Raw genomic sequence first — 14,866 nt, forward strand, 5'->3', positions numbered from 1 at the left:
GACTGCTCCTTATCAGGGTGTTTGGAAGTCCAATACCATTAATGTGAAGCTTTTCAATAGGACTACCAGGATCTAGATATTTTTTAACTATTGGTTTCCCCATCATAATATCTCCAATACTTTCTACCAATTTAATTTTCTTGAAAACTTTTATTTTTCTTCTTGGTTTTTTAATGCACATCTCCTTAATTATGTTTGCAAATATTGGTATTTCCTTTATTGCTTGGAGTAAGGGAATTTTTATGAAAATATTTTTCAATTCATCTAGCATATCATATTATGGTAAAACAATTTGCCTTTCTCTTCCCTTGTCAATTTTAATCCTTTTAGGAAAAGGTGGATTTTGTAGGGAAAGAGAAGGTTGTTCTACTAGAAGAATTGTAGAAGCTGGGTTTATTTGGTTATCATCTAAATGTGTAGGAACATCTTCCTTTAGAGGAGTATTTTCTTGACCAAGAAGTGTTTCTTTTTCAAGAACCTCATCCTCTTTAGATTCTTGGATGACAATTGGTGGTGACTTCTTTTGCAAAACCCCAGCAGATGTAAGTTGGACATCATTCAGACCTAATGGGACTATCATACAAGCATGAAAATTTTGACCATCTACGTTGTAAATTAGTTGTTGGTTTTTATTATTTGGGTTTGGGAGTAGTTGAGCAGGTAGTCGATTGAATTTCTAAGTAAATGGAGTGCACAATAATGGAAGTGTTTGGGCTTCAAATTGAGTTTGAGGAGGCTAGTATTGAGGTTGGTAAGGAGAATAAAGGTTTTTGGAATTGAGGACACTGGGGACTTCTACCATAAGAAATTTTCCAACCTTGTGCCCAAGATGGGTTTTGAGGTTGGGGTGGAAAAGGTTGCCAAGGCATAGGTGTAGTCCAATTGTTCCATGGTTTTGCATATGATTGATATTGAGTGTTAAGACCTTGTGTCATACATGGCTGTTGGGCATGTCGTGGTCTTTTAGCAATAAACCAAAGTTATTTAGCTTAGCTTGACCCAACTTCATCCTGAAAGACAACCTTAAGCCCAGGTATTATAGGACATTCTTTTGTTTCATGATTTTCAACACATATGACACAAATTTCTACACTATCAAGAGGACATTCCCTTAGGGAATCCTTTTTCCTACACCTAGGACATAAGATAGATAATGCGACATTCTTATTTTTTTGCTTTTTTTGTATCTCGAGAGTATCTAGTTGTTCACTAAGATTTCGAAGGATATCTATTTTGAAGTTATCAAGCAAATTCCCTAATTTTTCTCTTCTCACTGTTCTAGATGTAGGTTTACTAACTCTTGACATGGTTGGATCTCTTGGATTCTTACGAGATCTAGCCTTACTGTTATGAAACCAGCTCAAGAAAAAGATAGAAAAGATAGATCAACGCCTTAGAATTCAGCCTCTTCGAGGGGGCAACCTCCTTTACATTACATAAATGAACAATTCTTTGATGATTCAAATGACAAAACCTCCTTTCTATATATAGGAGTCTAAGGAGTCACAATATAACCCAGCCAACCTAACAATAATAATATAAAGCCACAAAAATAACAATAGAGGGATTCTATGGGGCACAGTAATAAAAATATGGGAACAATAGGGGCACAACAATATTAATAAGGGGTACAACTACAATAGTAATGTAGTAATCACTAGTATTATAGGGACCCAAAATGCCCCTCTCCTTAAAAAAAGTGTTGTCCTCAATGCTTGAGTAGTTATGGATGCTTCTGTATAAAATTCTCATCCTCCCATGGGGAATCTTCAATGGATAAGTTCTTCCACTTGATAAGATACTCCGAAATTGATCGATTTCGTAGCTATCGAGTTCTTGTTTTTGTGACTGCTTCTGGTTCCAATATAATTTTTCCTTCCTCGTCAAGTTCTGGCAATATTGTTTGAACTGGGAGCTTGTCGCCTATAACCTTCTTTAAACATGAAACATGGAAAACTGGGTGCAATCGAGAAGCTGCAGGAAGCTCCAATTTATAGTACCAATCTTTTGCAACACCTTGTATGGACCATAATACTTTGGTGATAATTTATTATCCTTCTTAGCTTGCTTGGGGACATTTGCTTATATGGTTGTAGCCGTAGGAATACCCAATCACCTACATCAAAACTTCTTTCGCTGCGATGTTGATCTGCCTGTTGTTTCATTCTATTCTGTGCCAACACGAGGTTATCCTTTAAGAGTTGGAGGACTTGTTGTTGATGTTCGATGTGATGTTCCACTGCTTGAACCTTAGAATTTTCTCTTAAATATGATGTGATGGATGGTGGATGATACCCATAAAGTGCCATAAATGGGGTCATTTTTGTTGCTGTATGGAAGGAAGTGTTATACCACCATTCAGCCAGAGGCAACCATTTGACCCATTGTGTCTGTTTATCAGATACAAAGCAACGAAGATATCCTTCCAAACATTTGTTTACTATCTCAGTTTGCCCATCAGATTGAGGATGATAAGATGAGCTATGAGCTAACTGAGTACCAAGACAAGAAAATAATTCTGTCCAAAAATTTCCAGTGAAAATGGGATCTCTGTCACTTACAATAATCTTTGGGTTTCCATGTAGCTTTTGAATTGTTTCCATAAATGCAGTAGAAACTGTACTGGCTTTAAATGGATGTGATAATGCACAAAAGTGTGCATACTTGGTAAGTCTGTCAACTACCACCATGATGACACTCTTTCCCTCAGACTTGGGTAAACCTGTGATAAAATCCATTGAAACCTCCTCCCAACGTTGGCTTGGAATGGATAAAGGTTGTAATAGACCCGGTGTCTTAATTGTTTCAACTTTATTTTGTTGGCAAACCAAACATTCCGCCACAAACTTTTGAATATCTGATTTAAGGCCATCCCAAAAAAATTCCTTCTTAACCCTGTGGTAAGTTTTTAAAAATCCTGAGTGCCCTCCTAAGGGAGAAGTGTGCAATTCCATAAGAATCTTTTGTTTTAGCTGGGAATTCTTACAGAGGTATAAGCGATCTTTGTACCATAACGAATCATTTTTCCAGCTAAATGTATCAGACGTACTGGAATCTTGTTGTATTTCGAATAAGTGCCCACACTTCTTCGTCATTCTTCCATTCCTCCCTTGCTTCGTTTATCCAATCTGGTTGGATAATAGAAATGGCACACAACAATGCTTCCACATCCTCATCCTTTCTTGAGAGTGCATCTGCCACCACATTTTGCTTCCCTTTTTTGTAGATGATTTCAAAGTCATAACCCAACATCTTTGTGACCCACTTTTGTTGCTCTTCAGAGGATAATCTTTGTTCTAAAAAGTATTTAAGGCTATCATGATCCGTTTTTACCTTGAAGTGTCTTCCCATTAGGTAGGGTCGCCATTTCTTAAGTGCATGGAGTATTGCCAACATTTCCTTCTCATAAATAGCTTTGCTTAAAAACTTTCCCTTGATTGGACGACTTTCAAAAGCAATGGGTCTTTCATCTTGCATTAGAACAGCACCAATTCCATTTCCTGAAGCATCACATTCCACAATAAAGGTTTTTGTGAAGTCCGGTGTAGCTAAGACCGGTGCTTGGCACATTGCCTCTTTAAGATGTTCGAAGGCCTTTGTTGCTTCTGGAGTCCATGAAAATGCATCTTTCTTCAATAATGTTGTTAGAGGTGTTGCTATTCTCCCATAATTCTTAACAAACTTGCGATAATACCCTGTCAACCCAAGAAATCCTCGCAGATGCTTTATGGATGTGGGGATTTTCCATTCCTTAATGGCTTTAATTTTGCTAGGGTCTACCTTAACTCCTTCATGAGATACAATATGACCCAAATATTCCACCTCTTGTACTCCAAAGAAACATTTGGATCTTTTTGCATATAATTGTTTCTCCTCCAATAGTTGTAGCACCTTGTCAACATGTTCAACATGATCCTTCCAAGACTTGCTGTAGATTAGTATATCATCAAAAAATACTAACACAAATTTTCTAAGGAATGGTTTGAAAATTGAATTCATCAAACCTTGAAATGTTGAAGGTGCATTGGTAAGGCCAAAAGGCATGACCAAAAATTCATAATGACCCTCATGAGTTCTAAATGTTGTTTTCAGAATGTCTTCAGTCTTCATTCTGATTTGATGATATCCTGAACGAAGATCCAACTTGGTGAAGTAAATTGATCCATGCAATTCATCCAGTAATTCATCAATGACAGGAATGGGAAACTTATCTTTAATAGTGAGCTTGTTGAGCTCCCTATAATCCGGACACATGCGCCATGATCCATCCTTCTTGTGCACCAATACTACTGGAGTAGAGAAAGAACTTTGACTCGGTTGAATTATACCAGCCTCTAGCATTTCTGCAACCATACGTTCAATTTCACTCTTTTGGGCATAGGGATATCTGTACGGCCTGATGTTTGGAGGAACACTTCCTGGAATCAGATGAATAGCATGATCATGATCACGAATAGGTGGGAGACCTTTGGGAGTCTCAAATACCTTGGAATGATTGTCCAAGACTTTTTGGAGATCTGGAGAAATAGATGATTCCAATGTGGAAACATCTAGCGAACATAATTGTGCAATTACACCTCTTTGTTCCTTTTTTAGAAGCTTTGTCATACCGTTAGAGCTTATTATCTTTCTCGGTTTCCCTGCAATACCCCTTAATTCAACTTCCTTTCCTTCCACAGAAAATTTCATGAAAATTAAAAGCTATTGTACCCAAGGATTGTAGCCATTGGACTCCTAGTACAACATCAACACCTCCCATTGGAATGGAAAGCATTGGGCTAGTCAATACATATTCTCCCATGGATAGCTTGATATTATGGCACTTTCCAGAGCAATTTATTGTTCCTCCATTTGCAACCATCACTTGACACTCTGGTGCTGGATATAAGAAGCAATTCAATTCTTTTGCTACCTTACAATGAATAAAATTGTGGGTACTTCCTGAATCAATCAACACTATTACCTTTTTCTTCTTGATTTGTCCTTCTATCTTGATGGTTTGAGGAGTGGTAATTCCCACCAATGCATTACAAGATATGGTCGGATTCATTTCTTCTTTATCTAGGCTTTGTTCCTGGAGTATATCCTCTTCTTTTGACCTTTCTTGCTCCTTTTCTTCTTCCTCTTCACAATCTATGTAGAATAATTTCTTCTCAGCACACTTATGACCTTTAGTGTATTTGCTATCACAACTGTAACAAAGCCCTTTTGCTCTTTTTTCTTCCAATTGTTGTGGTGTCAACCTTATAGGTTGTGGAAGACTAAGGGCAACAACACTTCCAACTTTATAGTTGTGAGTGGTATGCTTCCTGGTTGCCATAATTTTGCTTTCCATTTTTCTTGCTAACCTGAATGCCTTCTCTAATGAATCAGGTTCCCAAAGGCGAACATCATGTTGGATATTATCCTTTAAAGTCCCTATGAACACATCAATCCTATGCTCCTCTGGAATATTTTTTACCCTTATGTTCAATTTTTGGAACTCCTCAATGTGCTCCATTATTGAACCCTTTTGTTTGAGACTTATCAATTGGCTAAAAAAAGTGTTGCTTTTTGTATCCTCATAATGTGCTGTCAATTCTTCCGTAAAAATTGCCCAAGTGATAATTTGTTTACGAGAGCAAAGCCATTGATACCATACAAACTGATTTGGTTCCAAATATAAAGTTGCAATACATACCTTTTGTGTGTTTTGCACATTATTGAGATCGAAAAATTGCTCCATCTGTAATATCCATGTTGTGGGATCCTTGCCATCAAACTTCCTCATATCGATTTTTGGAATATGGTGGGTCTTTGATCCCACATTAGAGTCTATGAAATCATGATTAACATTTCTTTTGTTTGCATCATGAGTTTCCTTTACTACCTTTTCACCATTAGTAAGTATTTCTTGTAGAGATTTTGTCAAATTTGTCTTCAAATCTGCCATGTCTCTCTTCAAATCTGTCTTCAAATCTATCTTCAAATCGTCCATCTTAGCTTCCACGCCCTTTATCTTAGTTTCTATTAGCTTTTGTGAGAGTGACATTTGTTGCATTGGTCTTGTAATTTTGATATATCTTGTAGCATTTCTTCCTCTTCTTCATGAGTCATGCTAGAGCTTTCAGGTTGCTTACTAGGTGTTTGCATTTTCTTTCCTTAGGGCATCAGTTACCGATAATAATGCTCTACTAAGCCCTTTGAATTCCTTCAAAATAAATTTTCAAACCAAGCTTAAGCAAAAATTTAAAAAAATCTACACACCTTTTTTCACTTGGTAGGAGCTCGATATTGCCTCCAATGTATCTCTGTACTTTCGAATCATCCAGTTCTGAAATTGTGATCTGCAGTAGCCCTCTGTGTCCTCTTTCTAATGCCACCAGTGTGATCCAAATTGGATTCTCCAAGGAAGAGTTATGCGAAATCTTCCACAGTGACCTGATTATAGACTAGTTCAGTAGAGCGAACTTGTACGATGTGCCATGAGTCACTATTTCAACATTTGGCACTGAAAAATATATACAAGAAACTACAATCCGTCCTCTTTCTGTACCTTCTTGCGAAATTTCAATCCGATGCCCAGAGAGAAAGTTATGACAATTTTCCCCAGGTCACCTGTTTGGAATGTAATTCAGGAGTCTGCAAAAAGACCAACTTCCTTAGATCATATCTCCGCAAATATAGTGCAAAAAGCTCTAAAATTATGACCCAAGATTCAACGCGATGTCTTCTCAAATGGGTTTTTTTTTTAGCTTCTGAAACATCACAAAAAAAAATGTTATAACGAAAATTTCACAATGACTTGTTTGGAGCAGCGAGACCCTAGAATCCAAAGCTCTAATACCAAATATTATGAAACTAGCTCAAGAAAAAGATAGAAAAGATATATCAGCGCCTTAGAATTCAGCCTCTTCGAGGAGGCAACCTCCTTTACATTACATAAATGAACAATTCTTCGATGATTCAAATGACAAAACCTCCTTTCTATATATAGGAGTCTAAGGAGTCACAATATAACCCAGCCGACCTAACAATAATAATATAAAGCCACAAAAATAACAATAGAGGGATTTAATGGGCCACAGTAATAACAATATGGGGACAATAGGGGCACAACAATATTAATAAGGGGTACAACTACAATAGTAATGGGGTAATCACTAGTATTATAGGGACCCAACACTTACCTCTTGAAATGTGTTTTCACAACTAACAAATTTCACCAAATGATAATTGGGAAACTTCTCCTTTGCCCATTAAATTGAGGAGGTCAATACATTCATCTCTTATAGCTTTTTACAAAAGATCTTTTAATGTTTCCTCATCTAAATCGTGCATCCTAGCCTTTTTAATATTATAGGAAAATCTTTCCACTAGGTCTTCAAGGCTTTCATCCTCCTTTTACATCGTCTTAAATACTTCATCCTTAAGGTTATGGGGTATACAATAGTCTTTGTATTTTTCTAGGAACACCCTCTTCATTTCAGCCCATGTTCTAATAATATGTGTTCCTAGACCCATAAACTATTTAAGGGCTCCATATTTTAGAGTAGTTGGATATAATTTCAATCTTTATGTATCAAGTAAATACTCATAGGATTAGACATAATTCTACAAACTCAAAAATAAATGTCTTTGGATCCTCAGTTTGTAAGCCATGAAATTGGGAAGAATAGAAGGTGAGATATTTTTCATTTTGGATGGTATCTTCATCAAAGATAGGAATTCCATAAGAATCTGGTTCTCCCACACATTTTCTACCACCTCGTCCTCCACCACCTCCTCTATTTCCTCCTCTGCCTCTTCCACCACTAATCCTAAGTTCACCATTTACATTGTGTACTTCTCCTTCCTCTTCTCTTTCCATTGTAGACTCTTCAGAGCTAATATAAGGTTCAACAATAGGATTGTCTACTTCTACCTTTGGTTCTTCTACTAATGGCATCTCAGAAAAGATTTCTTCCTGTTGCTCATTGGGAATATCTAACTCCTGTCCTAAGAGTTGTTCTCCCATTGAAGAGAGAAATATAACTCCTTCAATAGGGGATGTAGGTTCTTCAACTCCAGCTTCAGTGGAAGAAGTTGGTGAGTCCCTAGGTTAAATTTCATACCTATGCACCTCAGGAAGTCTATATATACCTGCTATGGATGGAATGTGAGTTTTAGTGGATGGTGTGGAATTACATGTTCTAGTGGAGGTGAGTGGTGATGTTGGTATTGAACTTTATCCCCTACCTCTACTTACAACTCTACCACTAGAATCTCATTCTCTATACATGCGTTCTAAATTATTTTTAATATGGTTGAACTATGCATCTAACATGACATGCAAACCAAAACTAAAGTCCTATGTACACTTCCCTAACAATGATGCCAAAATGTTGGGTAATTTAATTGATGGTTAAATTACTTCATTAATTGTCAACCAAGATACGTGTACTTGTGAAGTGCATGTGGACAATATGTGCTAGGAGTTCTATTTTTTATTTTTAAAAGATGAAATGTAATGTAACTAGATTAACTCATATCGTTCTTACACACATGTTATTTCCATCAAAATTACTCTTTCAAGTGAAAACTAAAATTCAAGGCAAAATCAATTGGAAATTTTAACTATCAAACTGAAATGAAACTTAATCTACTATAACAAGAATTAAAAATTACTCTACTTGAACTGAATTGAAAGATCTATTCTATTGAGCAGAATTGAAATTTAATTACAACTGCAAAAAAATGAAATATTATCCTAAATTCTCTTGAAAATCAAAATATATATTTTATTCAACAAAAGAGAAAAACTTAATCTAATTTCTTCATAAAAATGACAATCCAAAATATAACTCTGAAGGATTATAGATGTGCGTAGTTGTGATTAGAATCGATCTGTCCATTACTCATGAAATCAAAACAAAACAACTGAATGAAGCAAACTATAAAAGGGAAATATTTTTGTCTTTTATGAGCGCTCGACCTGTTCAAACTACTGAATGTTAAACCAGAGATCAATTAACAAAATACCAATCGAAAAACATTAACTAATTGCAATGAGAAAGAGACTATTCATGAAATAAGTTGAAAACTAACAAAACCAAATAATAAACTACCTTACACCTATTCAGGGATTCCTCCTATTGAGCGTAAGCATGAGACCGATTATCAAACTATTCACACACGCATCGATCACCAAAGGAATATAGTAACCTGTATTAAATATTGAATTCTTCAATAGCAAATTATTACAAACTTAAAAAGAGTAACGATGTCTATTGCTTTGCTCAAGGGCTTTTTATAATCCTATGTTAAATAACAACCTTAAAAGTTTTAAGCCAAGAAGCAAGTTTTCGCTTGACAACTAAGAGATTAAATTGAAATTGAAATCCTTCTGTTATCACTTAGAACTAAAATTGATATATGTAACTTTTCATCCTAGCCCGATGACAAAGGTCAGTGCTAGTTTATTTTTGTTTTAATTTTCTTCCCTTAGAATCTGAAGTTTTGAAGAGTTTTTGAGTCAAGTTATTCTCAGCTCCCATTGGTTCCCCTCCATCTACCATTGTTTTATAGCCACCTGTTATCTTATGTCAGTCAAATTTCGCAGCGCAATCCTGATTAGGCAGTTTCGCAGCGCATCATTCAAATTTAAAACTGACAGCGCTGCAAAATCATGGATTCGTACATTTCGCAGCGAATCTTTCCCGAAATGTCAAATCCGTTAGGTGAGTCATAGGCCGTGTCTTCTCATGTCAACTCATGTACCCCTCTTATCACATTTCACCACTCATTGCCACTATCACCACCACTAGATCTATTGATACACATGAATCATCATTTCCAAGGAAGACCACCGTGCATAAAACTTAATGATGGTCATAAGTCTTGCATGAAATGACAAATCTGCAAGATTACAACCTGAAATATTTTAAACGGCAAAATTTAAAATTCAACTGCAAAGATAATCAAGCGAGGCTGAATTCAAATAGAAGCTGAATCACAATTCCAACTGGAGCTGGTAGTCATTGTTTGCGAAGATTTGGAAGAATCAATGGAGAAAAAGGAGCACAGATCCGACAAATGTCTAAGGACTGAGCCTGAAGGCTTAGATATAACGCTGAGAAACAAAGAGGTGGAGAAAGCATTTAAAAAGGCCGGGTGCTGGAATTTTTGCAAAAAGTTACAAGGAGGGCACGCACATGTAACTAAAGAATTTGCACTTAACTTCACAGGCTTGAATTCAAAAGTAGCCATGATAGAATTGCAGGTTTCGCCAGAAGTGATATCTACTGTGACAAGGAGATTCCAGCAAGTACAGGAAGCACTGTCAAGAACAGAGGAAACAGGGGAAGGGACACAATGTTGGCTAAAGAAAAACACAGGCAAAACAGTCATCACATCTAAAGAAGATAATATAGCAGACCTGAAGAGCCAATTAGAATCAGCTAAGCATGAGATTGCCAAATTGAAGAAAGCTGCTAGAAGACATGCAGTCATACAAGCAAACTATTATAAAAATCTATGGGAAGGGAATGCAACTGTAGAAGCCCAGATGAATTCAGTGGTTGATGGCCATTCACAATTTCACACCTGGACAGTACCAGCAATCAAAGAAGCCAAGTACATCAGAAGGATCAATATGCAACTGAGAGCTGGGAATAAGGTTATGAAGAAACAAATTGAAGATCTGAAGGCACAACTAAGCTAGCTTAAAGGACCTGCTAAATGAGTTTTCATTTCAAGTAAGATTCTATTTCAAAATTTTGATAAGTTTGCTTGATCTTATCTTTCTGAAGAAATCTAAATCCCTATTCGGCCTTTGGAAAGTCTAAAGAAGTTTTTGGCAATCAAGCACTCGGTTAATAAAGGTCTCAGGTTAAAAACAAGTTGTTTTAAATAACTTAGCAATTTCGTAGCGCGCTACGAAACTGCTGAAAGTGATGATTTCAACATAAATCAAGCAGTTTTGAAGTTGAAGTGGGAAAATTTTGAAGGACAGTTGTATACAACGAGAACACCTGAAGTTACAACAGCCAATCAGACTAGCACAAGTGGAAATAAATAGTTTGAATCAAAAAGTGGCATTTTGTCATATCATAAGGAAATTGAAGCACGTATTAGACAGCTTGAATACGTTTTCCTTTTTGTTTTCGAAACAGTGGATGACACATCATCAAATCGGGTTTCATAACAGCGGACAGCACATCAAAACGTGGCCACTGTCATATTTTGAGGGACAACAAATAAAAAACCGACTTATGAAGATTCGAAGATCATACAGCCGAGAAGCAAGGATAGTCTCCTAATTTTTCTGGACAGTGAAGAAGATACAACATCCAAGGTTAACATGGAGCATTAAACACCCATCTCAGCCAAACTGAAAGAGAACCAGATGTCATAGAAAGGAATCATCTTAATTAAAGCCATCATGCATGTAATATGGAGTTAGAATCATAGTTGATTTAGATCTCTAAAAAACTCCAGTCAACACTTTGTTGTATTTATTAAGTAGTTAGAGTTTAAGAGTTGTCAGTAATAGAAGTAGTTTTCGAATTCCCCTCATGCTTGAGGAGGAATCTCGATCAGTTAGAATAAGAGCTCTATATATAGCCGAAACAGCAATGTAATCAGGGTTGGAAAATTTTATGGAAAAGCTTGTATTTGGCCTATGTAAGACTCATTTTCAGTAATACATGCTTGACTTTACTTCTCAGGATTCATGAAGGATTTTTTATATTCAGAATATGTGATGTTGTCCTTTTCTTAATTCTTACAGTGGTATGGATGTATAATCACTCAGAATTCACTGAATGTGCTCTGACTTCCTGTGTACATTTATAAACTGTGTGGTCCCATATGAGTTTATGTTCTGAATGTTTAAATGCTGAATGCCCCGACTTCCATGTAGGGTTGAGTTCATTGTTATATTGAGGTGTTGTTGACTCCATAAGCCCAATGGATAGTTTTGTTTAATGTGTTTCCACCATTCATATTTTTCACAGTTGTTCATCTTATCTTTAATCAAAATCATTAATCCATCAAGAGAGAGCCCTCTCAGGTTGAGGAGGCTGAGCCTCAGCCTAAAGTAGGTTGAAATAGTTACTTAGAGTCAACCTGACCAGCAGCCTATCAGGATCTGATTTTGAGATAACACCTTCTATCCATGATTTGATACTGGAAGAGCATATCATGAAAAGATTTTGATTTGACATATTATAACTTTGATTCCAAATTCTTCTCATCCAATTCCACACTCGCTTGATGATGCCATGATCCTCCTTCAAATTTTGTGCATGGTTGGAGTATTATAACCAGAGTTAACTTCTGGTTTGACCTTTATATCTCTTAAACCGGGTGAGTTTCCAGATCAATGTGATAGGTGGATGTCCATATGTTGAACAATTTGCCATCTACCTATATCTTTTATTCCTCCTCAAGTGTCTTGGAACCTATCTAACCATGGATGTAGCTACAAAATCTTTGGTTAGTTGCAGAATGAGTGTGATTCAGAAACTATAGGAATGCTTTGTTAAATTTCACAAATAAACAATAAATTATAAACCATGATTGAATGATACCTTTTATGATGTTTGAGCATATCTAAAGTGACCTTTCAACTTGAAAATGTAGCTAAATTATCATGAAAAGGATGGAGAGGAAAGTAAAAGGATTATAAAAAAGAAGACACTTCAAGACTTCAACAACACTCTTGCACGTATCTCAAGACACCCCCCTCGAGACCCATTCATGTGAAGCATTCCCTGACAGCCCTGTAGGTCTTTAAGAAACTAGGATGCCCGACAATAGGTGAATCACGTGCTTCCCTCACGATCTTCTCCCGAAGTTGAGATCTTGGAAGAAAATAAATTTGGTTATTGTAGTATATCACCCCATTGATGAAGTTGTATATGTCATCCCCATGGGTCCCATCCAAAATCTCACACGGTTATTGGTTCTTGGAATAATATAACAGAAGTTGTGCCCTCCAATCCTGGGCGATATCCATAAGAAGGTGTGTCAGGGGCCTCCTTGAAAGCGCATCAACTACCACATTGTGCTTCCCCTTGACATACTCTATATAAAAATCATAGGCTTGGATCTTGCTGACTCACTTCTGTTTTCTGTCATTAAGCTCCTTTTGCTCCAAGAAGAACCATAAACTATTGTGATAAGTTTTCACCCTGAACTGGTTCCCCACTAAGTACTACCTGAACTTGGCCATTTCATGCATGATTCCCAACATCTCTTTGTCATATATGGAGTACAACCTATCATAGTCCTGAATCTTTCGACTTTCAAACTCGATAGGGTGACCACTCGGCATCAATACTGCCCCATTACCCTCACTTGATGCATCACACTCCAATATGAAGGGTTGAGAAAAATATGGTAGTGCCAAGATTGTGTAAGAACTCATCAGTATCTTGATTCACTCAAAAGCCTCTTATGTTGCATCTGTCCACTAAAACACCTCCTTCTTTCTAATATCTATGAGGGGTGTTGCCAACTGTGAAAACCCCTTCATAAATCACTTGTAATATGTGCATATACCCAGGAATTCTCTCAGCTCTGTCATACTCTTGAGAGTAGGCTAATCCAAAAGGGCCTAAATATTCTCTTGGTGAACTCACACTCCATCCTCCATGATCATGTTTCCCAACTACAAAATCTCTATCAGGCCAAACTCGCACTTGGTTATCTTAGCATGCAACTATTGCTCCTCCAAAATATTTAACACCTCCTCCAAGTGTTGCAAGTGCCCCTCCCAAGTTTGGTTGTAAATCAGTATGTCACCAAAAAACACCAACACCTATATGCACAACTTCTTGTAGAACACAAGGTTCATGCAAGCTAGAAAGTAGTTGGAGCGTTGGTTAGTCAAAAGGGCATAATCAAGAACTCAAAATGTCCATAGTGGCATCTGAATGTTGTCTTTAGGATATCCTCCTCTCTCCCTCGAATATAATGGTAACTTGAAAGTAAATCTATCTTGGGGAAGCACTTGGTTCCTCTTAGCTCCATTAGCTCATTTATGCGTGGGATGGGGTACATGTTATTTAATGTTTGTAGGGAGTTGTGATGATCACCTACACCCCTCCTCCAGCTCAAAGTGTGCTCAAACCCTTTGTCTAGGTGATGGCTTGGAGGAATCTCCCTAAAAACTACTTGATGTCTTTGTAAGACTGCTGAATATTTGGTTGGTGTTGTTGTGCACAAGGCCCTGCTCCTATCTTTGATATTTGTAACTTCACATCCCATGCTATGTCTCCCTTGTTATTAGAGCCCAAAATGTTTTTACAATTTTTTGTAAGTGTAGGACTACACAACATGGATAAGGAGCATAGAGGGTTGAGGTAGAGTGCAACATAGGGCTGGTGCAGTAAGTAGAGCGCAACAGAGATGGACGTTGGGCAAAAGGATGATAGCAACGCCCAAGGATGGAAGACAGGTGCATAGGAATAGTGGTTTCAAATACCTCAGTTTCAATCTAAAACCAAACAAATATGGTATTCGAGACTGGAAATGGTTGATTAATAAATTTGAATGTATATTGACTTCTTGGGCACTCAAATGGTTGTATCTAGGGTGTAGATTGCTTTGAGCTCAATCAGTCTTGCAAAATATATCTATTTATTGGATGAATTTATACTTGCTTCCCAAACATATCATTAAGAAGATCAACTCCATTATATCCAGTTTTATGTGGTCTGGATCTAAAGGTGCTAACAAGATTCATCTTATATGATTAGAATATATCTCCTTAAGGAAAGTGGAGGGTGGATGGGGATTAAAGGGTATTGAGAAATTTGGGTGGGCTTTGGTTGTAAAGAGTTTTTGACATGATATTTTTGGATTTGGACTTTGGTTGTAAAGAGTTTTTGACATGATATTT

This window comes from Pinus tabuliformis, chromosome 3_1, assembly GCF_031772625.1.
Source record: "Pinus tabuliformis cultivar Carrire ecotype Pingquan chromosome 3_1, CPIR1, whole genome shotgun sequence".
Classification (NCBI taxonomy): domain Eukaryota; kingdom Viridiplantae; phylum Streptophyta; class Pinopsida; order Pinales; family Pinaceae; genus Pinus; species Pinus tabuliformis.